At 42.3% G+C, this 23,970-nt stretch overlaps 1 protein-coding gene across 3 annotated transcripts in view; it reads left to right on the top strand.

Annotated features, from left to right (window-relative positions):
• Positions 1 to 2,307: 2,307 nt before the first annotated feature.
• PLD1 (phospholipase D1) overlaps positions 2,308 to 23,970 on the top strand; it is a 210,283-nt gene continuing 188,620 nt past the window's right edge. For 2 of the 3 annotated variants that reach the window (XM_063621673.1, XM_063621671.1), the window contains exon 1: positions 2,417 to 2,522. The gene's annotated coding sequence lies outside the window, so the exon portion shown is untranslated. Of the gene's footprint in view, positions 2,387 to 2,416; positions 2,523 to 23,970 lie in introns of those variants that run through there. The other variant, XM_063621672.1, reaches the window with a different exon arrangement.

The raw sequence follows: 23,970 nt of genomic DNA, 5'->3' as shown, positions 1-23,970 counted from the left end.
AATATACTAAATGCTAATAGAGAGTGTGTGTGTGGGAGTTATAGGTGATTTTAATTAAAAATGTTTTTCTGTGGTCACTAAAACATAAATGTAAAAATTTTTTTCTAAAATATAGATGTTAAAATTATAAAAATGAACACATATTGTTTTTATTCTCAGAAGAAAATAGAACAAACAATTAAAAGGATTTCAAATACCACTTTGACAAAAATGTCAAGTGCATATTGAGATGAATGTATAGCTTGATTACTTAGTCACTGTTTCTTGACATCCTTGAAGCTATGAAAGATTTGGAAAAAAAATCACAAAATCTCTCAGGAAAATAAAAATAATTACATACAAAATCATACTACTTCTAAAACTTATGTTTGGGAGTCCATAAGCTGAAGTTCATCTCTAAACAACATATGGCATTTCCTGTTTTATTCCTCTATCCCAGGGAGGCAGAAATTCAGTTATTGTAAGGGCACTTAGATACTTAGATAATTTTCTTTCTTTCTTTTTTTTTTTTTTTTTTGAGACAGAGTCTTGCTGTGTCACCAGGCTGGAATGCAGTGGCGCAATCTCAACTCATAGCAAACTCCTCCTCCCAGGTTCAAATGATCCTCCTGCCTTAGCCTCCTGAATAGCTTCGATTACAGGCACCTGCCTCCACCTCCGGCTAATTTTTGTATTTTTAGTAGAGCCGGGGTTTTGCCATGTTGCCCAGACTGGTCTTGAGCTCCTGACCTCAGGTAATCAACACGCCTCGGCCTCCCAAAGTGTTGGGATTACAGGCGTGAGCCACCGCCCTTTGCCTAGATAATTTTATTTCTAATTAGATTTAGTAGAAAGACCTATAGTTGGAGGTAAGTGCCAAATGTTTTCATAGTGACACTTAAGAATTTGGGATGCAATTTTATAGACTGCTGCTTCTCAACCAAAAGCATTATAATTTCTAAAGACAAGCTTGTAAGAATGCAGTTACGTGTGTGCACAAGACTTATCAGACCATCTGTGACTAATAAAGCTTGAGAAAGAGGGGAGGAGAGAGGGTATTCTGCCTTCCAGTAACATGCTTGTCTTAAACTTGCTAAACTCCTCTTAGGCAATATTCTGCTCAGACAGCCATGTGTTTAATTGTAAAAATCTGTCAGTATCATAGGATTCAAAAGACATCAATCATTTATGTCAACAAGGAAAGAGTGAGGGCTGTGTGACTCTTCTATCATTAGGAAAAGATGTGCTCAAGAGACAAAAATGTGGTCTAAGGAGGGCTGAGCAACTGTAGGTTACAGGAAAACTGAGTTCCAGACTATAATTTGGCCCCCCTCCCCTAATTTGGACGGGTATATTATACTTTTCATTTCATGCAATGCCATGTGTGCAGTAAGACATTATGTAACTTGGTCAGTCTCGGTTGTGTAATATCCACTAAATGCTTTAAAGTGGCTGACGTTATTAGCAGTTTGGTGCATGGGGAGGCCATTGCTTCCCTTGGCTTTGGCGGGATGCAATATCGTGTAATGAGGTTGGAACTGGCCTATATTCAAAATTACATTCCCAAAGGGCTGCTATTCAAGCCACATGACAACTGGTTCTCTTTTTCTTAAGACTTTAAGTGGACTAAAAACAGCAAAATTGCAGTGTTTGAACGGTTCCATAGGTGGAATGGGTCTTTTCCCTGTTTTGCTCCCTATTTATTATTTTATGCTAAGATTTCTGAATTATACCCAGTTTTAGACACATCGGGACACAAATTCCCGTCCCCCTCCATCTAAGCTGTGTGACCTCAGGCTGGTTCTGAGCCTTCATTTCCTTACCTGTAAATTGGCGATAACACTTCCCTAAGGAGGTGCAAGAAGGCTTATAAAGACGCCAACAAAGCTCCAGTCTCTTAATTATGTCACCTCAGGCAAGTTATTTAGCCGTTTGATTTGCTGAATCCTTACTTATAAGTTGGACCAGTTGTGGCTACTACCCGCAGTAGTCGAAGAATAGATATCATAGGCAAAGCTCCGGGAAAGGTGGCTGGTCCTTGGCGGCTCGAGAGGACCTGATAATGGTCCTGCTAGCGAGCATTCCCTAGGGTGATGCGGTCGAGTTATGAAACTTTGGGAAAAGAAAGAACAAGGAACGCGGGCGATCAGAGGCCCAGCCGCGAGATCTGCCCCGCTGGGGCCTCCAGCCGGCACCGTGACGCCCCGGGACCCGGCACCGCCTCGCTCCACCCCTGCGAATCCCGGGCGAATCCGGGCGGAGAGTTCCTGCCGGCCGCGCCGCGCGGAGCCCCCTCCGGCCCGCCCTCCCTCCCTCCCTCCCGTTGAGCTCCAGCTGTGCCAGAGGCACGCGAGCCCTGAGAGTCCGCTGCCAACGCGCAGGTGCTAGTGGCCCCTTCGCCCTGCAGGTAGGAGCCGCGCCGAGACCCGGATCACCGGGCGCCCGTGGGAGCCGGGTTTCCACTGCCCTCGCCCTCCGTCCCTCCTCCCGCCCAACCTGGGCAGCTGGCCGCTCCCCGCCCAACTTGGACGCGACTTCAGCGAGTGAGTCGGCGGCGGACTCCCTAGCGATCCCCAAGGGCCTCCCTTGCACGCCTTCGGGTGGAATTCCTGCAGGGTGAAAGCTGACAACTCTGGCACGCACTTTTGCCGCGCGGGCGGCTGCCTGGAGCGCAGAGCCGCGCAGGCTCAGGCTGAAGCCCAGGCGTCCTCTGCAGGATGCACCGCCTCGCCGCCACAGGGTTTCGGGTGCAGTGTGTGTGGTGTCCTCAGGTCATCCGGGCGCCCTTGGTTCGGGTGCTAGGTGGCATGACTGCGCTGGTGGGGGCGATGGGACCAGCATCCCGTACCAACCAGGAAGTGCCGCGTCCCAAGGCTTCGAGCCCAGCCCGCAGAGCACGGGCCCGGGGATGTGGTCACAGCTGCTGACCGCGGCTCCCGCCATGTGATGTGACCACTCGGAGGTGGGGCGAGGGGGCCGCGGGCCAGCAGCAGGGCGTGTGTAAAGGGTCTGGTTCCTCACAATACGATTCAAGGTATTTGCGACGTAGGGCTCAGATCCAGGAGTGCCGTCCTCCAAGCCTTCCATAGGATTTTGTGACGCCCTTGAGAACCGCCCTTGTAGACTCAGTCGTGAACTACCGCCACGCCTGTATTTGCTCCTCCTCATCTTGGATTATTGCTTTCTTTACTTCCTCTGCGAAGCACTAAATACGAGTAGCTTTTTAAGAACAGACCACAACAGTTTCTTCGTTTGACTATCACTAAGTCTGTCTCCAGAATGGGGAGTTCCGTTAACTTTATCAGCCAGCCCTGCCAATTTTAGTTAAGATGAGCGTTTGTGGGCCTCCAAAGGCCTCTGAGAGACTAGGTACCCAGAGACCTGTGAGGTATGTTAAATGGTTTAATTCGTGGTGGTGCAACGAAAACTTAAAGAAGGAAAGGAATCTGCAATTTAAACTGTTAACAGACCCCACATTTACACACTGCCTATTTGAATAAGAATCTCTTTCGGTATTAAATGTTTTGTGACACACAAGTGAATTTGTACACAGTCTTTTAGGTTGAATTTGTAGACAGCCTTTAAATGTTGTTTGGGGATCTTTGGACTAATTGTATAAGCACTCAGTCTGGCTTCTCAAGAACCAGTACAGTTCACAATTCATATAAAAAGTTGGAGTGCTGCCTGGGCGCGGTGACTCACGCCTGTAATCCCAGCACTTCAGGAGGCTGAGGCGGGCAGATCACCTGAGGTTAGGAGTTTGAGACCAGCCTGGCCAACATGGTGAAACCCCGCCTCTACTATAAAAATACAAAAATTAGCCAGGCGTGGTGGCACACGCCTGTAATCCCAGCCACTCGGGAGGCTGGGGCTGGAGAATCGCTTGAACCCGGGAGGTGGAGGTTGCAGTGAGCCGAGATGGAGCTATTGCACTCCAGCCTGGGCGACAGGGCAAGAATCAATCTAAAAAAAAAAAAAAAAAAAAAAAAAATTGAATGCTAAGGCTTTGAGGAAAAAGTGTCTTTACAATGTTTGTCCCTGATGACAGCATAATTATGAACTATAGTAAGTGCTGTACAATGCTCATTTAGGTTTGTAGACTTATAACCAGGTAGTGGGGAACCCTGCTTCTTGGAAGTTGTATGTTTACTTAGTGTTTCTTAATTAAAAATATAATTACAGGCCGGGCGCGGTGGCTCACGCTTGTAATCCCAGCACTTTGGGAGGCCGAGGCGGGCGGATCACAAGGTCAGGAGATCGAGACCAGGGTGAAACAACGTCTCTACTAAAAATACAAAAAAATTAGCCGGGCGTGGTGGCGGGCGCCTGTAGTCCCAGCTACTCGGAGAGGCTGAGGCAGGAGAATGGCGTGAACCCGGGAGGCGGAGCTTGCAGTGAGCCGAGATTGCACCACTGCACTCCAGCCTGGGTGACAGAGCGAGACTCCATCTCAAAAAAAAAAAAAAAATATATATATATATATATATATATATATATAAAATTACAAATTTTATTTACCTTTAACTCCTATAGGGTTTTTAATTTATTTTTGTTACAAAGGAAAAGTAGGACTGTCATTATTATTATTATTATTTTTTTTGAGACGGAGTCTCGCTCTGTCACCCAGGCTGGAGTGCAGTGGTGCGATCTTGCCTCACTGCAAGCTCCGCCTCCCGGGTTCACGCCATGCTCCAACCTCAGCCTCCCCAGTAGCTGGGACTACAGGCGCCCGCCGCCACGCCCAGTTAATTTTTTGTATTTTTAGTAGAGACAGGGTTTCACCGTGTTAGCCAGGATGGTCTCAATCTCCTGACCTCGTGATCTGCCCGCCTCGGCCTCCCAAAGTGCTGGGATTACAGGCGTGAACCACCACACCCGACCCTATATATATTTTTTTTAATAATTTGAAATTTTATTTTAGATACAGGGGGTACATGTACAGGTTTGTTACACGGACATACAGCATGAAGCTGAGGTTGGGGGTACAACTGATCCCATCACCCAGGTGGTGAGCATAGTACCTGATAATTTTTTAACTTTCGCTCTCCTTCCTCCCTCCCACGTCTAATAGTTCCCAGTGTCTATTGTTGCCGTCTCTATATCCATAAGTACCCAATGTTTACCTTCCACTTATTAGTGAAAACATGCAATGTTTGATTTTCTGTTCCTGCATCAATTTGCTTAGGATAATGACCTCCATCCGCATCCATGTTTCTACAAAGGACATGATTGTGTTACTTTTTATGGCTGCATGGTATTCTATGATGCATATGGACCACATTTTCTCTTATCCAGTCCATAGTTGATGGGCATCTAGGTTGACTCCATTTCTTTGCTATTGTGAATAGTGCTGTGGTGAACATATGAATGTGTGTGTGTTTTTGGTCGAACAACTTATTTTCTTTTGGATATATACCCAGTAATGGGGCTGCTGGGTTGAATGGTAGTTCCGTTTTGAGTTCTTTGAGAAATCTGCAGCTGCTTTCCACAGTGACTGAACTAATTTACGTTCCAACCAACAGTGTATAAATGTTCTGTTACAGGATGTTTCTTTAAAAAGTTTTTTTTTCTTTTAATTTCACTTTTATCGTGGTAAAATATGCACAACATAAAATTTACCATTGGTAGCCATTTTTAAGTGTACATGTAGTGGCATTAAATACATTAACATCGTTGTGCTACCATCACCACCATCCATCCACAAGACTCTTCATCTTTCTTACAGGGTTTTAACAACATTTTAATGATAGTGGTTGTGTTGCAGGCTTTAGTTTTATCACTAAGCAAGGTTTGAGTTCCTTCTCGTAGCTTTAGAGAAATGCACCTTTGAAACTTTTTTTTTGAGGCAGGGTCTCACTCTGTTGCCCAGGTTGGAGTGTAGTGGCACAACAGCCTTGACCTCCGAGGCTTAAGTGATACTCCCACCTCAGTTTCTGAGTAGCTGGAACTAGAGGTGCGCATCACCACCCTTGGCCAGTTTTGTTTGCTTTTTTTGTAAAGATGGGGTCTCACTGTGTTGCTAGGGCTGGTCTTGAACAGCTGGGCTGCAGCAATGCTCCCACTTCGGCTTCCCAAAGTGCTGGATTACAGGCATGAGCTACCATACCCAGCCGAGAAATGCACTTTTAAAAGAGAAAAGGTAAAAGGCCATAGCCAGACTGTTTAACAAATCTTATCTACAGCAGGAAAGGCCTAATACATTACTGTTTGAGGATAAGCTTGTGATGTATTTAAACTTGTGTCTAAGGGTATTGTGGGGTTTAGCTGTCAAGAGGAAGGAACACGTAAGGGAGTTATTGTTATTGATCATTTCCTCTCCTGAGTATCTATCAGAAAAATAACAATTGTCAGTGTTGTCCTCTTTAGCAGTGCAATAGTACCTATCTAAATTATGCTTGAGCTCAGGTAGTGTTGCCTTTTTAGTAACTAAAAGCAGTGTGTAGCAATTTCCTGTCCATCCCAGATGTTTACTAAAGATCGATACTAGGGGACCCAACACATAAGACATGTCTCTTTAAACTTGTAGTTAGGCTGAGTCATTGTGTTCACAAGAAAAGCTGTAGCTCTGCAAGGTCTGGTTTTATGTTTACAATCCTTTAAGTCTTAGCACCACAAAATAAAATGTATTCACTAGAGTGTGGCTAAAAGTTGTTGCAGGGTTAAAATGAGAAACATGTAAACCTAACTTTCCCATAAGCCTGTGACATTTCTAATTACAAAGAGAATCATACAAATCGCATCTTATGCTTCAGTGGGAACACATTCCAGTGTGTTAGTTTCCCTAAATTCACAGTGCAGTGTAAAATCTGGACCCCAGCTGTTTTAGTGCTGGGTTATTAAGCAAAAGTGTATGTTATGTTAAGTGTTTCATAGTGTCACAGTTTTTTTTTCTGTTGTGAAACTTTCTTAATTTTTAAGTTTATTGAGCAAACATTACAGCGACAGTATAAAATGAATTATTTATTTAATAAACGCTTACATGGTGTTTACTTTGTGCCTTGCACTCATCTAAGCATTTTACAAACATGAATACATTTAACCCTCAAAGCAACCCTGTAAAGTAGGTAATCTTGTTATGGCCATTTTATTTATTTATTTATGTTTGCTTTATTGTATTTTATTTTGTAGAGATGGGGTCTTGCTATGTCGCCCAGGCTAATTTCAAACTTCTGGGTTCAAGTGGTCCTCCTACCTTGGCTTCCAAAAGTGCTGGGATTCACATGCATGAGCCACTGAGCCTGGCCTATGCCCACTTTATAGATGAGGCAGTTTGAGGCATAGTGAGATCCCACAACTAGCACATGGCAGAGCTGGGGATCCATCCCAGGCAGCTTGCACCCAGAGTTTTGACATTGCTATCTGTCAAGAAAAAAACATAAGCTGTGATTCCATCCTCCTAACAAACTCTTTTTTAAGGTTTTTTTATTCCCATGTTGTCCTTGTTCTTTGACATAATCGTAATTATAGTGCAACTCAGACAATCTGTTCAAGTCCTTTATTTTTCGGAAGAAGAAATTAAGGTGGAGCATGGGTATGTCCAAGGGTAGAAGCACTGGGGCAGGGTCCTGGAGATCCTCTGCTGGGCCAGGCCTTAACTCCCGATTGTGAGGAGATTGGGCCAGGGATCCTGGGAGAGTCTGGGAGGCCAGGGCTGTATTTGGAAGGGGTTGGATGTTATGTGCAGTATTTCCAGAGGGAGAAGCATTTCAGTATTTTAATAATTGTTATGACCGTACTAGAGCTAATCTGCTAAATAAGGGCCCACGTTATGGCCGACTGGGTCATGGGAGGTCTTGCTTCCTAGGACTCCAGAATCCTGGATTGCTTCCCCCGTTGCTGCTAATGCCCGTGACCCTCAGCTCCCCTCTGGATGAGGGCAATATTTTATTCTGTACTCAATCATTTTTTGAACTTTTTGGATCTAGAGTTGGGAACCCTTTGGAAGCCTCTGACGCACAAAAGAAAACCAGCCAAAAGTAACATGGAAATAAAAATAACTTAGTTTAGTCAGTTCTTTTGTTAAAAAAGAGAGAGAGAGACTTCTGAGGCCATAAACTTATGAACTTTATATTAAGAACAGGAAAATAAGGGTTCAGAATTTAACAGTGATCTTTTTCAAAGTAGGCTTTTACAGATGGCACATTTAGATGAAGGAGAATAGGAATAAACATGGGGAAAAGGAAAGCCGTAGAAAGGGAGGGGAGAAGCAAATGCAGAGACGAGGCATTGGCAGAGGGCCACAGATAGGAAGCAGGGAGCTAATACCTTTGTCAATTCTTTACGAAAAGCCTTGAGTCTCAGTGTGTTACCACTTGACGATGCCTTCAAAATATCATAAGCAGTTGATCTTTCCTTTGGTTTATCTTGATGGGATCTTAATGTTTAAACTGTTGCTAATCAACAAAGCATGTGGACGATAAGATACAAGGGAACTCTTAGCCCCTGATTGGGATCTTCATAACAGTCTAGTCTACTTTGGTTTATGCCACTTTCCGTGGGTGGATTTTATATGTAGTGTGATATTAGAATCACCAGATTTGCCATTACTTTTTCTATTGACTGTCTTCCCTGTGAGAGGGCAAGGTCCTTGAGGTCACAGACTATGTTTTTGTCATTTTTGTGTCTCCAGTGTCCGTTGTAGCGTATAATAAATGTGAACTGAATGAAAGGGTACATGGATGAAGGGAGAAGGTGTAATCCATTTTATTCAAAATACATAGGTATTTCCAGAAAATGAGTCTTTATAATTAACGTTTTACTTACTTATTTGCTCCATGGTGCCATTTAACTGTTCTTAAAAATAAAATGTGTAGATGTGGAATGGACAGTCTGTGGCATTTTGGGTAAACAGCTGTACTCACTTCATTGATCTTTTTCTGCCCAAGTTCTGATGCAGGAGTCCTTTGAAATAAAGAGTTTGAGTAGGTAGCCACGGGTTGGGATTGGAGATTTATGACTTGGAGCAGAAAAACATTTCCAGATGTGTAGGGCAGTGGTCCTCTGAAGATGCAGACCCAGAGGTGAGAAATTTAACCAAAGGGGCTAAGAATAGGAAAAAAAAAGAAGATGAAGTTTTAGATATTGTTTTTTAAGTGTCACCATTATTCCTGCTTTGGAATAAAAAGAGGTAAGAGGTAAGGTAGGAGTACAGAATTTGGGGATGAAGTATATTTTTGGCACTAATATCACTGTGATGTTAAAACTATTTTTAAAAGATAATAAATACCCACACCTCTGACTTACTAATTATTTTACTAAATTATTGCTCTCTATGCTAAGTTATTTATGTTTATTATTTCTATATGGTGAAAATACTGTAACTATTGCACGTCTTCCCCAAACTGTATGTTCTAGTGATATCATGTTGGTAACTTGGAAGTGGCCATGGTAGGAATTTCTTTTTTTGAGACAGAATTTCACTCTTGTTGTCCAGGCAGGAGTGCAATGGTGCGATCTCAGCTCACTGCAACTTCCGCCTCCCAGGTTCAAGCGATTCTCCTGCCTCAGCCTCCCAAGTAGCTGGGATTACAGGTGCATACCACCATGCCAGGCTTATTTTGTATTTTTAGTAGATACAGGGTTTCACCATGTTGGTCAGGCTGGTCTCGAACTCCTGACCTTGTGATCCTCCCACCTTGGCCTTCCAGGAATATTTACACCATGGAAATTGGCAAACACTACAGTTAGGGTTTCTCCTCCACCCGGACCTGGTTGCTAAGCATTTGTCAGCACATCACTGGCTTTGCCCAGGGGGGATATCTGAGCTTCTCCACCCCCACTTTCTTTCTCATTATGACCAAAGAGATTTGTCCTGCACTTTTCTTTCAACTGTCACAGTGATTCTGAATTTGGGGATGTGGTAGGGGGGAAAGGAATACACTTAGTTATGCAATGTCCTTATCTCTCTGTGCCTATTATCTGGTTGGATACAGGTCTCAATTGCATTCAGTTTAACCCTTGATTCTTCCTTTTGTAGAGACAGATTTCTCCCTGCAACCTCCTGAAGAGCTGGCCTTCCCTCCTTCTCCATCACAGTAGTTCCAAGGTCTGGCTAAAAAAAATCACCTGGGAACTTCTTAAAATACAAATTTCCAGGTTCTATCACATATGTAATAAATTTAGATTCTTGAGGAATGGGACTCAAAATAGTATTTTGTAAGTTCCCTTGGGAATTTGGTGATCACCCCATGTGCCTTCTGGGCCCCTCTTGTGGGCGCTTGCTCTCCAGCCCTGGCACCTGTGTACCTTGCTTAGAATCAGGTCATTTGGGCTGCTGGACCCTGGCCACATTGTATGGTAGCCTTGATTTTTATGTTTGAACTCAAATTCTGATCCTGTGGAACTTGGTAATCAGGGGCCACTCTTTGCCCCATTGGCCTGATTTCTCATGCTCATTCATTGGAACCTGGGTTTCTAACTAGGAAGACAGCTAGTGTGTTGCAGGGAGACTATCAGAGGAGTCAGGTGTGCTAAGTTTCATTTCTACGTTAGCGTCTGTGTAACCTTGATCAACTTGCTTTTCACCTTTCTGAACTACAGTTGCCTATCTCCAGAGTTTGTTAGGAAGGTTGTTTCTAGAACACATCAAGCTTTGTTCCATCTTAGGGCCTTTGAATCATGCTGTTCCCTCTGCCTGGAGCACACTTCTCCTAAGTCTTTGCATGGCTTGCTTCTTTTTTGTCATTTGGATCAATGACAAAATGGTCAAATGTTACCTCCTTGAAAAGGTTTTCCCTGGCCGTTGAAAGCTGCCTCACCTCACAGTCCACATTGCATTGCTTGCTACCTGATCCTGTTCCAGCCTTTTACCTAGGGTTATTTTCATGCTAGCATTTACCACTATCTGAAATTCTTTTTCTTTTCTCTTTTTCTTGCTTACTGGGTTTTTTACACAAAAACTTAAGCTTTATGAGAGTAGGGACTTTCCCGACACGTAGTAGGTGCTCACTAACTACTTGTCGAATGACTACCTTTCCAAGTTGTGATATAAATATATGATGTTAGTGTGAACCCTGGTTCCCAAGCAATTCATTTGTTTTCCTAATTGTTCTCTTTCTGGCCTCACAGATGTTGCTGTTTTTATGACAATGATTCATTGCTGAGATATTACTGCAATTTGGAACAAAGTGCTGCTCTCAACTGATGAGAAATAAAATCTGTATCTTTCTATGTGAATGCCTCCTTGCGTTTTCAGAGAGCTTGTAAAAACTTGTTTCAGTTGCATCTGTCATGTGGGTGTATAATCTGTGATAGAATGGATCGATTAAACATGAAAGTACCATAACATAAATGAGACTGATTTGGGGAAACTCCTGTTTCCTACCTTTTTTGAGTTCTACTGGGGTGGTTTTTGGTAGTGTCATGGGGACTAGGGAAATGTGTATCACGTTGTAAAAAAGGGAGGCCATAGGCTGGGCACAGTGGCTCATGCCTGTTACCCCAGCACTTTGGAAGGCTGAGGCAGGTAGATCACTTGAGGTCAGGAGTGCAAGACCAGCCTGACCAACATGGTGAAACCTCATCTCTACTAAAAATACAAAAACTAGCTGCGTGTGGTGGTGAGTGCCTGTAATCCTAGCTACTTGGGAGGCTGAGGCAGGAGAGTCAGAGAGGGAACTCTGACTTTCTTCACTAAGTGACGGGTTAGTGAAAAGGTAGCCTCTGGGGAAGCAGGCCTTCACCAGACACCAAATCTGCAAGCACCTTGATCTTGGACTTCCCAGCCCCCAGAACTGTGAGAAGTAAGTTTCTGTTGTTTATAAGCCACCTAGTCTATGGTATTTTGTTATAGTAGCCTGAATGGACTAAGACAGGTGGCTGGCATTGGAGTAGAGATTTGGTCCAGGGATGTAGACAGCAGAATTCTGGAGCATCTGTAAACACCACATTCAATCAGAGCATCTCATTTATAAAACATACTATTGTATATTTGCCTTTTAAAAATTATGTTTGGGCCAGGCACAGTGGTTCATGACTGTAATCTCAGCACTTTGGGAGGCCAAGGTGGGTGGATCACTTGAGGTTAGGAGTTTGAGACCAGCCTGGCCAACATGGTGAAACTGCATCTCTACTAAAAATACAAAAATTAGCCAGGTGTGGTGGCGCACACCTGTAATCACAGCTACTTGGGAGGCTGAGGCAGGACAATTGCTTGAACCAGGGAGACGGAAGTTGCGGTGAACCAAGATCACGCCACTTCACTCCAGCCTGGGCAACAAAGCGAGATTCCATCTAAAAAATAAAAATAAAAAATAAATAAGTAAAAATTATGTTTGTTTTAGATTTGCAGAAAAGTTGTGATGCTATTACAGCGAGTTTCAAAGGAGTACACAGTTTCCTCTATTATTAACATCTCACATAGGTATATGATACATTTGTTATAATTAATGAACAAATATAGATGCATTATTAAGTAAAACCCATACTTTATTTAGATGTTCTCCCATGTCCTTTTTCTATTCCAGTATCTTGCCCAGGATACCATGCTACATTGCATAGTTGTATCTCCTTGGGCTCCCTTGGTTATCATGGTTGCTCAGACTTTCCTTGTTTTTGGTGACCTTGATAGTTTTGAGGGGTACTGGTTAGGTATTCTGTAGAATGTCCCTCAATTGGGATTTTTATGATGATTTTCTCAAGATTAGATTGGGATTATGGGTTTGGGGAGGGAGAGGACAGAGGTAAAATACCATATTTATTACATCGTATCAAGGGTACATACTATCAGCATGACTCATCACTGCTGACGTACACTTTGATCACCTAACTGAAGTTGTGTGTGTAAGGTTTTCCATTGTAAAGTTACTTTATTCCTTCCTCTCCACACTGTACTCTTTGGAAAGAAGTCACTGTGCACAACCCATACTTTTGGGAGTTATGCTCTACCTCCTAGAGAGGGGAAAATGTCCTAAAAAGATTTCATTCCCTTTACTTCCTTTAATGTTACAGATTTTCTTTTGTATGTCATTAATTTTGGTCTAAAATTGAAAAGTAGTACACTTAGGTGGCCTTATTTCGCTTCTGTGCTAGTTCACAAACACAGAAATAGTTTATAAAGTAGTTTTAGTTGCAGGCAAGTCCTTTTTTTTTTTTTTTAGTTGGAGTCTCCTTCTGTCGCCCAGGCTGGAGTGCAGTGGTGCGATCTTGGCTCACTGCAACCTCCGCCACCTGGGTTCAAGCAATTCTCCTGCCTTAGCCTCCTGAGTAGCTGCGATTACAGGCATGCACCACCACCCCCGGCTAATTTTTGTATTTTTAGTATAGACAGGGTTTCACCATGTTGCTCAGGCTGGTCTTAAACTCCTGACCTTGTGATCCACCTGCCTCAGCCTCCCAAAGTGCTGGGATTGCAGGCATGAGCCACCACGCCTGGCCTGAGTCCCTCTTTTTAAATGAAAGTTGTGGGCAGACAATTATGCTCAGAGACCAGATAATCTGGTCGAAGGGACCAGAATGATGCCCCCAAATCAGGTGTTGGTTAGTGGCTTAGTGTGCGGTAGGCTCCCTATGAAACCTTTGTGCTCCGATGCCTGACTGAGGACACAGTCCTCCTAAAAAAGAGTGTGAAGCCCATCCCAGCATGGCTAACTCTAATGGCCAAGTTCTCTTGGGCCTGTGTGTGGCTTAGCTCTCAGGACGGTCAGGTAATATGTCCAGAGCTGGGCCTTGGGACCTGGCTTGACAGACCTGAAGAGTTTTCTGTTGCAATCAAATAAAGGATAACAATATTAATTTGGAACATGTTGAGAAGTCATTGTTGTAATTAAGCACAAGTTAAGCATACATAATAAGCACTTCACATAATTGATTAGAATTATTTTAACACAACCAAAGCAAGATCCAGAAATTCAAAGCAAAAATTCAATTCTCAATCTTTCTCTCTCTCTTTCTCATGCTAGTGACCATTATTGATACTGTCTCCTGATTTCACCTAGAATTTATTTCTCAATTTACTTGATGTTCTCTAAGTCATAGCACTTAATATGATGACTTCTATACAGCAACAGTTTCCTTATGCCTGATTTCCTAGGGCCAAGGACTCAAGGAGTCTGTAAAATTTGACCATAATTTAAAATTGGTCATATGTTCAATGAGTAGGAGAGTTGATGTGAAGCAAGGGAGGTATCATAGCCTCAGCCTAGAAAGGTCTCTAGACCCTTTGCTCTGTGATGCAAAAATGGTTTAGAATTCCTTTAGTAGAGAATGTGTAAGTGATTGTAATTCACTGAGCACTCCCTTATCATTTAGTTCTATATCCCACAGCATTTTAATCAGTCTACTTTGCTCCTGTCTGACCCACTTTCCTGCTATTACTGATTATATAATAGGACAATCTTACTTAAGTAGTGGTGAGTGTTACCTGGATTCAGGGCCTGAGGATTTTTTCCTTCCCTTTAATGTTTCTTTAGGTTTCACATTTTAAGGGTCAGTGACACTTAACTGTTATCTATTGTTTCACAGATGAGTCATAGAAAAATGGAAAATGAGTTTGAAAATTATCCTCACATGACAGCCATCATGAAACTTACAAGGAAAAACGGCACTTAGGGAGTAATAAGCCTCTATAAAATTCTAAAGATTGAGGGAAAAAAAAATAAACTCTCAAAGAATTTAGCCAACTTCAGTCAGTTTTAAATAAGAGGCCCAAAATAAATAAGTGAGAAATTTGAAAACTTCATTCACATCAATACATGCCAGCTTTTTTCATATTATTAGGATATTTGCATATATTTTGGTCAAAAGCTGCTTACTTAAAAATATGTATTCAGAAGTAAAATGTCCATAATATGCTATAGTATTTTTTTTTTTTAAAGACAACCTTCTAAGTTTGCCTCTGAAACTATCCTGGGAGCAACTGCTCTCTGGGGATTCATGGTCTAGTGCAGCGGTTCTCACACTCCACTGTGCACCAGAATCCCTGGAGGGCTCAGGAGAACACAGAGCACTGGGCCTCACCCTAGAGTTTCTGATTCAGTAGGTCTGGGCTGGGCAGAGAATTTGCATTTCTAACAAGCTCCGAGATAATGCTGATGCTGCTGGTTTGGCAACTACAATTTGAGAATCACTGATCTAATGGTTTAGCTGACACATCAGTAAACACAATTCAAAGATTAAATGCTGTGAAATAAGTACAAGTAACATGCAATGGGAAACAGGGTGTGGAGAAGTGGGGCAATAGATGAGTGAAGAACTAAAGATCGGAGAAGCCATATGGAAGTGGAAAGGTTAAGCAGGATCTCGAAACCTTGGCAGGTAGGGCATTTTGGAGATGACACTCTACTGTTGGGAGGGAGAGTGCAGAATGTATATGGGAGTGGGAGTATAGCCTAGCACAGGTGGAGAGTAAGGGTGGTGTGAAGGGAGGAACAACCATGAACAGGTGGAATTAAGAATGAGAGGGCTGGAAAGTTAAACTAACATGTTCTTGGTTTTTGGAGTTTGGCAGCAAAGGAAAAGCATGATCAGAGCTATGCTTAAGAAGGGCAGCTCTGGCATTGCGACGGATGGTGCAGGAAGAGAAAGAGTGATTTTGGGAGAATCAGGGATTATTGAGGCAGCCCCATCCAGAAGCAAGGATAGGCTGAGGAAGAGCATGAAGGTGGGAGGGATACTGTCATGTGATGCATCTGTAGCAGAAGCCACAGATTTGGTAGTTGGTTCCAGAAAATGAGAGAGAGGGAAGAGTCAAGGGAGAGTGAAGATTCAAAGTCTGCATTGTTGGTGAAGAGTGTTGGTGGTGGCTGGATCTCTCAGAAGAAATAATGGATAAGAAAAAGAACCTCCTGGGCCTTGGTTTCTTCAGGAGAGGAGTGGACTAGATACTCTTAAAGGTTTCTTTGTAATTGTAATTAAGGGTTCGAGGGTTTTTGGTTGCCTGAAATATGATAGAACACAGTAGTACAAAAAGTTAATGGCTTATGTATAACAGGCATTTGTGTATTTGTTGATTAGTTGATCCATGGCAATCATTAGCTCTGAAATAGTTACATCTGCAAATAGTCTTCTTTCTCAGCTCTTCATTTTGCTATGGTTTTCTTAGTATGTTGACTTACTCTTCCTCCCATTTTATAAACTATGAATATCAACCTTTTCTGGATATGTGCTCTATGTATATATTTTAAACGAGTACAGCAGATAATTTAAACATCTCTTTGCCTGTGTCTTACATCATAATAATCACACCATATATGGAGATATTTATACACAACTCTGTCTTTCCCACCGGATCATAAAATCCTTTTGGGTAAGGGACACATCTTACTCATTTTCGTCTTCTTCACTGCACTCATCGTAAATACTTATAAAAAGTGGACAGCAAATGTTTGAGGAACTGGATTGAATCATTGAGTAAGAGTAAATTACTATCTGTTCTTTTGGGAGAGACAAATGTCTCAAGACAATAAAGAGTAATAGTTTAAAGGGAAATGGAAGTCCATATATCCTAGGAAGTAGAAAGAGGAAACACATTTAATTCAGTAGACTCTCAAAACTAGAATAGAGATATTCATGGACACTTTAGGGACTAGCAGCAGAAGCCCATAAAAAGTAGCACAATGTTTAGCTCTAGCTAAATTAGCTATTGAAAACCTCGGGCCAGACCTTTCCATTCTGGGCCTCAATTTTCTCCTTTGTAATATTGAGGTTGTACTAAATTACAAAGTTTTAGAACTCTCTGAACACCCTTTTGAGAAGAATTCTAAGCAGAGGGAACAGCATGAGTAAAACACAAGAGATGGGTAAGAGTATGTGTGTTCTTTGTGACTGGGTGTGACGTGCTAGGAAATTAAGCAGGAATGGCAGGTGGAGGCCTTGTTTCAGAGGGCCATTTCTCCTGAGATAAGGAGCCTGGACTCATCCCATGATGATAGGTGGTGTCTTGTGCAGAGATGTGTGCCGGGTGGTTTAATTGGGAATGGCATCCAGGGAGCAGGGTGAAGCATCTAGGGAAGGAGGCAATGGTAATACAAGGAAGCATTATTGGAGTGTCATTGCTATAGGCAGCTGGTTGCTTTATTCCAAGAGATCATCTGAGAAGTTTTTTGAAATGCACTCAGCACAGTTTATGTAGAGAAAAAAAGGGAGAAGCTTTTATCCATGTTTCTTGTCTCCCATTGAATAAAGGTGGCCCCGCTTCTGGATTGCACATGTATGACTGCCAGGTTCCCATGGGCGACACATGAAGCAGCAACAGAGGAGTCTAGGGGTGAGTGGGCCTGTCAGTTTGCACTTGTGTGAAGCTGGTTAAATTCTTCATGGAACTGGCTGCGATGGCAATGCAGGAATAAGAAGCAAGTTTGAGAGGATTTGAAGTAGTCCGTAAAAGGAGGCCAATGAAGGGAGCTATTGAGAGATTTTAAACAAAGGAACACCTAATCAGAATGATATAATGGTGTGCTTGTAAGTGTTTAACAACCAGCTCTCCAGAAAATGTGCATGCACATATGTCTATTATAAATTGTACTGATATAAAAGATGTGTTGCACACAATTACAAGTAGTAATAAAATACTCTTTATCATTAAATCTATATAGCTAATTGATTTAGACAGATTTCTGTTGGTTTTTTTTTTGAACTCTTGTATCCATAGCCTAGTCATGGTTACAATTGATGAAAGAACATATTGATATTTTCTTTTTACATTATTGTGTAATTTGAAAGTGAAGCAGCAAAGGTGTATCCCAAAACTTCACTTGTTCAGGGAACATCTTCTTTATGAATTGGCCAGTACTTTTTTTTAATACTAGAAGAATATTTCCTCAATTTTTTGTTTTATTCACAATGTAACTACTACAAGTACCAGCATTTTATTAACATTTTCTCTATCACCTCCTTAGGCCTAGACAATTAGCAAAACAGAAATGATGTGATTATAGTGTTTGTCAATTTCAGTATGAAACTACCCTCATCATGGCCAGTATCAAGTTATGGTGAATTGGGAAGAGATGCACAATAGCAGCACAACACAACATTATGTAGTCTTTTCACATCCAGTAGTCTCCCCTCATCCAAGGGGGATATGCCCCAAGAGCCCCAATGGATGTCTGACACCTCAAATAGTACTGAACCCTATACACGCTATGATTTTTTTCCCTATAAATACATACCTATGATAAAATGTAATGTATAAATTAGGTACAGTAAGAGATTAACAATAACTAATAACAAAATAGAAGAGATATAATGATATACTATAATAAAAATTATGTGAATGTGATCTCTGTTTCTCTCTCTCTTAAAATATTTTATTGTACAGTACTCTTCTTTTTTTTTTATTTTGAGATGGATTCTTGCTCCCCTCGTGTAGGCTGGAGTGCAGTGGTACTATCTTGGCTCACCGCATCCTCCACCTCCCAGGTTCAAGCGATTCTCCTTTCTCAGCCTCCCGAGTAGCTGGGATTATAGGTGTGTGCCACCATGCCCAGCTAATTTTTATTTTTTTAGTAGAGACGAAGTTTTGCCATGTTGGCCAGGCAGGTCTCAAACTCGTGATCTCAGGTGATGCCTCGGCCTCCGAAAATGCTGCGATTACAGGCATGAGCCACCACGCCCAGCCCCTTCTTGTGATGATGTGAGATGATAAAATGCCTGTGTGAAGACAAAGTGAGGCGAATGACCTAGGCAGTGTGACATAAATGGAAAACGCCAGAAATAAACAATTCATATTATAAATTGTGCACCATTCTGAGTAGTGTGATGAAATCTTGCGCTCCCCCATTCCATCCTGCCAGGATTGCCAGTCACTCAGTGGTTTTATCAGTATGACAGGGCTTATGTTCAAGTAACTGTATTTTACTTAATAATGGCTACAAAGTGCAAAAGTAGCGATATAATATTTTTGGACCATGGTTGACTGCAGGTAACAGAAATTTTAGTTACATGAAACCACAGATAAGGGGGGACTGCACTACAGATAAAATAGGTGTAAGTAACCTCAAGACAATAAACATTATTCAAATATAGAAAAGTAATAAAGAAGTGATAAATGGAGAACTTTTGCTTTAATATATTTTATTGTAAGTTTGTGTAATTTAATTTTTAATAATTTTAATTTTTAATATTTTAATTTTTAATAATTTATGTGTTTAACAACTGACTCACAAAATTGCTGAAAATTTCCCAATCTTGATGAAAATTTCCCGATCTGCTCTCAGGAGCCTGTATGAGCCAGCACAGAATACCACTGGAGTTATAATTTTAGAAGATTACCTTGGTAGCAATCTGTAGAAATGTTTTGTAGGGGAGCTACAGTAGGGGTCAAAAGTGGGAGACAGATTACGAAATGTCTTCAGACCCTGCCAGTGTGAGGGTTCAAATGATGTCTAGTCAGTGGGGATCACGCAAATTTCACTGGTTTGTGTTCCCACGTGGATCCGTAGGACCTTCAATGCAAGTCTCCTTCAGGTATTCCTGGTGGTATCTTGGCGTTGTCTCACATGTGTTTTGAGAGCCCCGCTCCCTTGGGGAGTCTTCCGCTTTGGCTTCCTTGTTGATGACCATGGGCCAAAGGGCTTTGTGGGTGAGGCTCCACCTCAGCCATAGCTGGTGTCCTCCTGAAGAGGATTTATGCCAAAAGGAGTCACATGCCAGGACTTGTTTTTTTTCAAGTTTGCAAATCTGGGGCGGGGGGAAGGGGGGCTCTAGAAAGATGCTGGAACCTGGTATGTGCCCTGCAGAAATGTCCTTGACTCCCTTTGTCACCAGGAGCCTAAATTTACTGTGTTTTTCTGTGACTCACAGACGCAGGAGGAAAGACAATCCTCTCCACTTCTTCCTGCAGCTACTTGCTGCATCAGCCTCAGCCAGTCTGGGGCTGGGCAGGGAAACAGGCCCTCTTCCTTCTCCTGATTTGTCCCCTGGTTTGCTCAGAGAGACCTTTGTGTCTGAGGGCTCTCTTTTCACCTTGCAGATCGGCTGGTGTGGTACTGAATGCCTGATGGATGGCCAGGGGCCCCTGATCCATCTGCATTCCCAGAATATAAGAATCTCATTTGGGGCCACCCAGCCCCCACTACTCTTAGTAGATGAAATAAGGTGGAATAGATAAGAGGATGGAACTGGCCCCTGGGTGCATGATGGGGCCAATAACGGACGTACAGGGTGCATATGTGGCTGGGCTGTGAGACAGGGAAAGAGGATGGAATTGAGATGCAAGGTAGAAAAGCATGACTATGTTCAGTTTGGGACTTGATGAAATAGGTACTGGTAGGACAGTTCAGTAGGCACTAGGCCTTCAGGAGAAAGAGAAGAAAGGAATGGTGGCGTTGGGAGTAGTAAAGCTGTGGGTATGAATGAATGTCTATGAGACTCACCTCCCTGTGAGGACATAGAATGAGGAGACACAGTCTACAGGTAGACTAGGTTGAGTTCAGAAGCCCAAAGAACACCAGTGTTTAAGGGATGGTGTTGGGAAAGGGAGCCAGGCCAGCCAGAGAGGAATGTTCGGGAACTCTGAAAGGAAGGAAATGGCAGAAACAAAGGAGCTGGGGCACAACAGTGGTGACTCACACTGGGAACACTTCGGCCCATTGTGTTTGTGCTTATAGTTTCCCAAGTTTATCCTTTTAGGGTTATGATTATGTTAACCTCACCTCCCTCCCTCCCTCTAAAAAAAAAAAAAAAAAAGGAGTGAAAGACTCTTCAGTATCATGAATGGCCCCAGGTGAGGAAGATATCTGCCACGTTTATATCATGTCAATACTTCGATCCAGCCTTTTACAGTCAGTGTGAGGAGAAAACAAATTTACTTGAAGCTAAAGGAATAGGAAGTGTCAGCTTTTTCCTGTTTGATGTTTCTTGTTGTGTTTTCCATATTAATCACTTCATTTTCCCCTTGGTCACAGGCCTGATATTTTTTTTCCCTACACTTGTCAGCTGCCTAGTGTGTCAGGCAGTTTTTCACTGTGATATAGAGACACAATAGAGCTGGAGCTGGCAAAGTGACTGCCAGAAATGTGTGTCACTCTTGATGGTTATGTTCATGAGCATCCAGAAAGCCCAGTGCTCCTGAACTGAATTATAGGCTTTGAAATGACCATGTGGTTTGCATTCAGCAAAAAAATATACCCCAGACGTGTGCAAGGGTTGTTGGTTTGGGGAAAACTAGATGACTCCAACACGAAAAGACAGAGCCTATCTAAAGAGATAGGCTAGTGTGAGGTTTTTTTTTACAGCACAAATCTGTTGAATAAGTGGATTTGGATGTAACCACGGGCTTGTCGTATGAAATTCTATTCCATGGGAATTAAAGTTTGTGGCTTTGTGAAGGCATTTGTTGCAGGCTATGAAAAGTTCTCATATTCTTTTGCCAAAACATAGAAACACAGAGAAATACGAAAAAGCTTTTACTGTGGCTGTCTCCTCTAATCCTCTTAAACACTTAATGTGTCCCATGTACATAGCAGTGAAATTAAATACAGCTATTCCTGATAATGTAGCAACTTAGATGTAGAAGTCTACTGCTAAGGGAATAGGAAGACTAAAGAAAACAATTCTTATATCAGTTAGGAATTGTGTTTCACTACAAGTGTCAGAGCCCCCAGGTAGTGGCTTTATTTCTCATGTATAAACAGTCCGGAAGTAGTCCGTTGAGAGCTGGCATGATGGCTCTAGAAGTCATCAGTCTCTAGAGCTCTCCAGTCTGCCACCTCCAGGATGTGGCCCTTATCTGAGATGGCTGCTGGGGCTGTCAACATCACACTTACATTACAGACAGAGAGTAGAGGAAGAGGAGCATGCTAACTCCCTTTGCAGGCCCTGCCTCATAATTCCAATACTCCCAATTACATCTCATTGTCCACAGCTTAGTAACCTAGCCACACCTCACTGTGCATCTCTAAATTATCATCAATCTCATTTTTTGAAAAATTAACTCACAATCTTCTCCTGGCCATTATTGCAAGAGATTGGGAGAGAGCTAGTACAAGAGTGAGATTCTTTAGTGTCTTTCTGGATGATTCCATGCCAAGAGGTCTTCCTCTGTGTCCTCTCAACAGTAATAACCGTAACATCATGAATCAGTCAGGGTTTACCAGAGATGCAGACTTAGTAGGTTACATGTATTAAGGGATTTATTACAAGGAATTGGCTTACTCAATTGTGGGACTGGCTAAACAAGCTTGAAATCCACAGGGCAAGCAGTCAGCCAGGTAGACCATGAGCAGGCTGGATCCCTGTGAGTGGAGCTGAAGCTTGGAGTCTCTGAATCCAGGGAGGGCCTAAGCCCTCTTTTAAAGGAGGGCTGATTTCATCAGTTGATTACATCATTTCTCCTCAGGATAATCTCCCTTTCGACTAACTAAAATCAACTGATTAGATACCTTACATCTGCAAAATCCCTTCACAGCAGCAGTAGATTAGTATTTGATTGAATAACTAGGTAAAGGCGTGTGTGTACATGCATGCTACAGAATGGTTGCTGCCTCCTTTCTTTTCTCCACCTCTTAGGAGAGAATATCCTTTGACCCTAAGTGGAAGCCTACAAGGAGGGGAATTGTGGGCAACGTGGTTCAGCCCAGCCACATCACGTACTATTATTTAGTAGTCATGAAGAGAGAGACGTAGGTAAAAACAACAGTAGTATTTCTTCATTCTGATATCTGGCAGCAAGTGAATGATGCTACCATTATTGGCTAAAATCAGGAACTGGTATTAATGCATTTTGTTTTGTTTTGTTTTCTGCTTTGTTCTCCTCTGTCACAGATAGTGAAGAGTAAGTGAAGAATTTGAGGGTCATCAGCCATTGTGAACTCATCAAAGTTAGTAGCACTTAAAATCTGCTTTTAAAATGAATGGAAAGATGTCCAAGTTTTTAATAGCACAAATATTTTTTTCTCATTTGTACCTTTTTTTTGTCTTTTGTGTACAGATATTCCCACTCTGGCCACTGCCCAAAGGGGCTCTTATCTGAGGAATACTGCTGAATTCTTGTCCCTAGTTTTTCAGAGCCATCTTTCTGAAGCACAAATTAGATTACATTATTCTACAGCTTAAATCCCTCCATGAACTTCCCATCACCCAAGAGTGGATCTGAAACTCCTTAGAGTGTCATTCAAGACCCTTCTCTATGTGGCTGCCATGCATTTTTTCAACTTTATTTCCAGCCTTCCAATATACATACATCCATCTCCCTCCCACGCCCTCTGCAGGGCTTTTCGGTGCCAGAACATGCCATGTGCTTTTCTCCTTTGGAGCTCTTTGAATAGGATGCCCTTCCTCCCTTGTCTGCCTGTAGATAGAAACATCCTGTGCATTGGTGGAGTCGGCTCTGACCACCATTTTCTCAGCATGCCGAATTACTTCTGTTCCCCTCTGTGTTTGCACAGCTTTGTTCGTGCACAGTAGACTTTTGGCTGGGCCATGTAGACTGCCTCCTCCATGAGTTTGCCAGCTTTTTGAGGAGAATGTCTGTTTTATTCATCCTCGAATTCTCAGTGCCTAGCAGAGTGCATAGCACAGGGTAGTTATGCAATACATATTGGAGTAAAGGAATACAATTCAAATAAACAGTCTCATCAACAGATGCAAACCAACTCCTCTCATGACAGCAGAGAATCTAAGCTCAAACAAATTACCAGAGCTGGCAGTTGAAGTACTATATGTAGACAGAACTTAATAAATGCCTTTCTTTGTCTTAAGCCGTTGATGACAGTGATGTGTTTTTATGAACGTAGATAACCACAAGCAGATGTGTCAAAGCTCTTTTGTCCAGGAATAAACTGAGTTTCGTCATCATCTTGACAGTACTTTCCTGGATGAGTGTTCAGGAAACATGAAAAGTTTTTAGAATAATTCAACAAATGTGTAATAAAAGTTTGTTATCTTGTTTTATTTGTTGTTATATTGTCTCTTGGCTTGAGTTTTTATTTGGGAAGCTAATAGAGAGATGGGATATTAGAAAACCAGAGGCAAACTGCTTGGTTTATTGAAGCACTAACCGAATGAATGCAGGTATACGAGTAATCCAGGAATCCTATGCATTAAGGAAAAATTTAT

This window comes from Symphalangus syndactylus, chromosome 17 (genome assembly GCF_028878055.3).
Source record: "Symphalangus syndactylus isolate Jambi chromosome 17, NHGRI_mSymSyn1-v2.1_pri, whole genome shotgun sequence".
Lineage (NCBI taxonomy): Eukaryota > Metazoa > Chordata > Mammalia > Primates > Hylobatidae > Symphalangus > Symphalangus syndactylus.
This window is presented reverse-complemented; position numbering and strand designations above follow the sequence as displayed.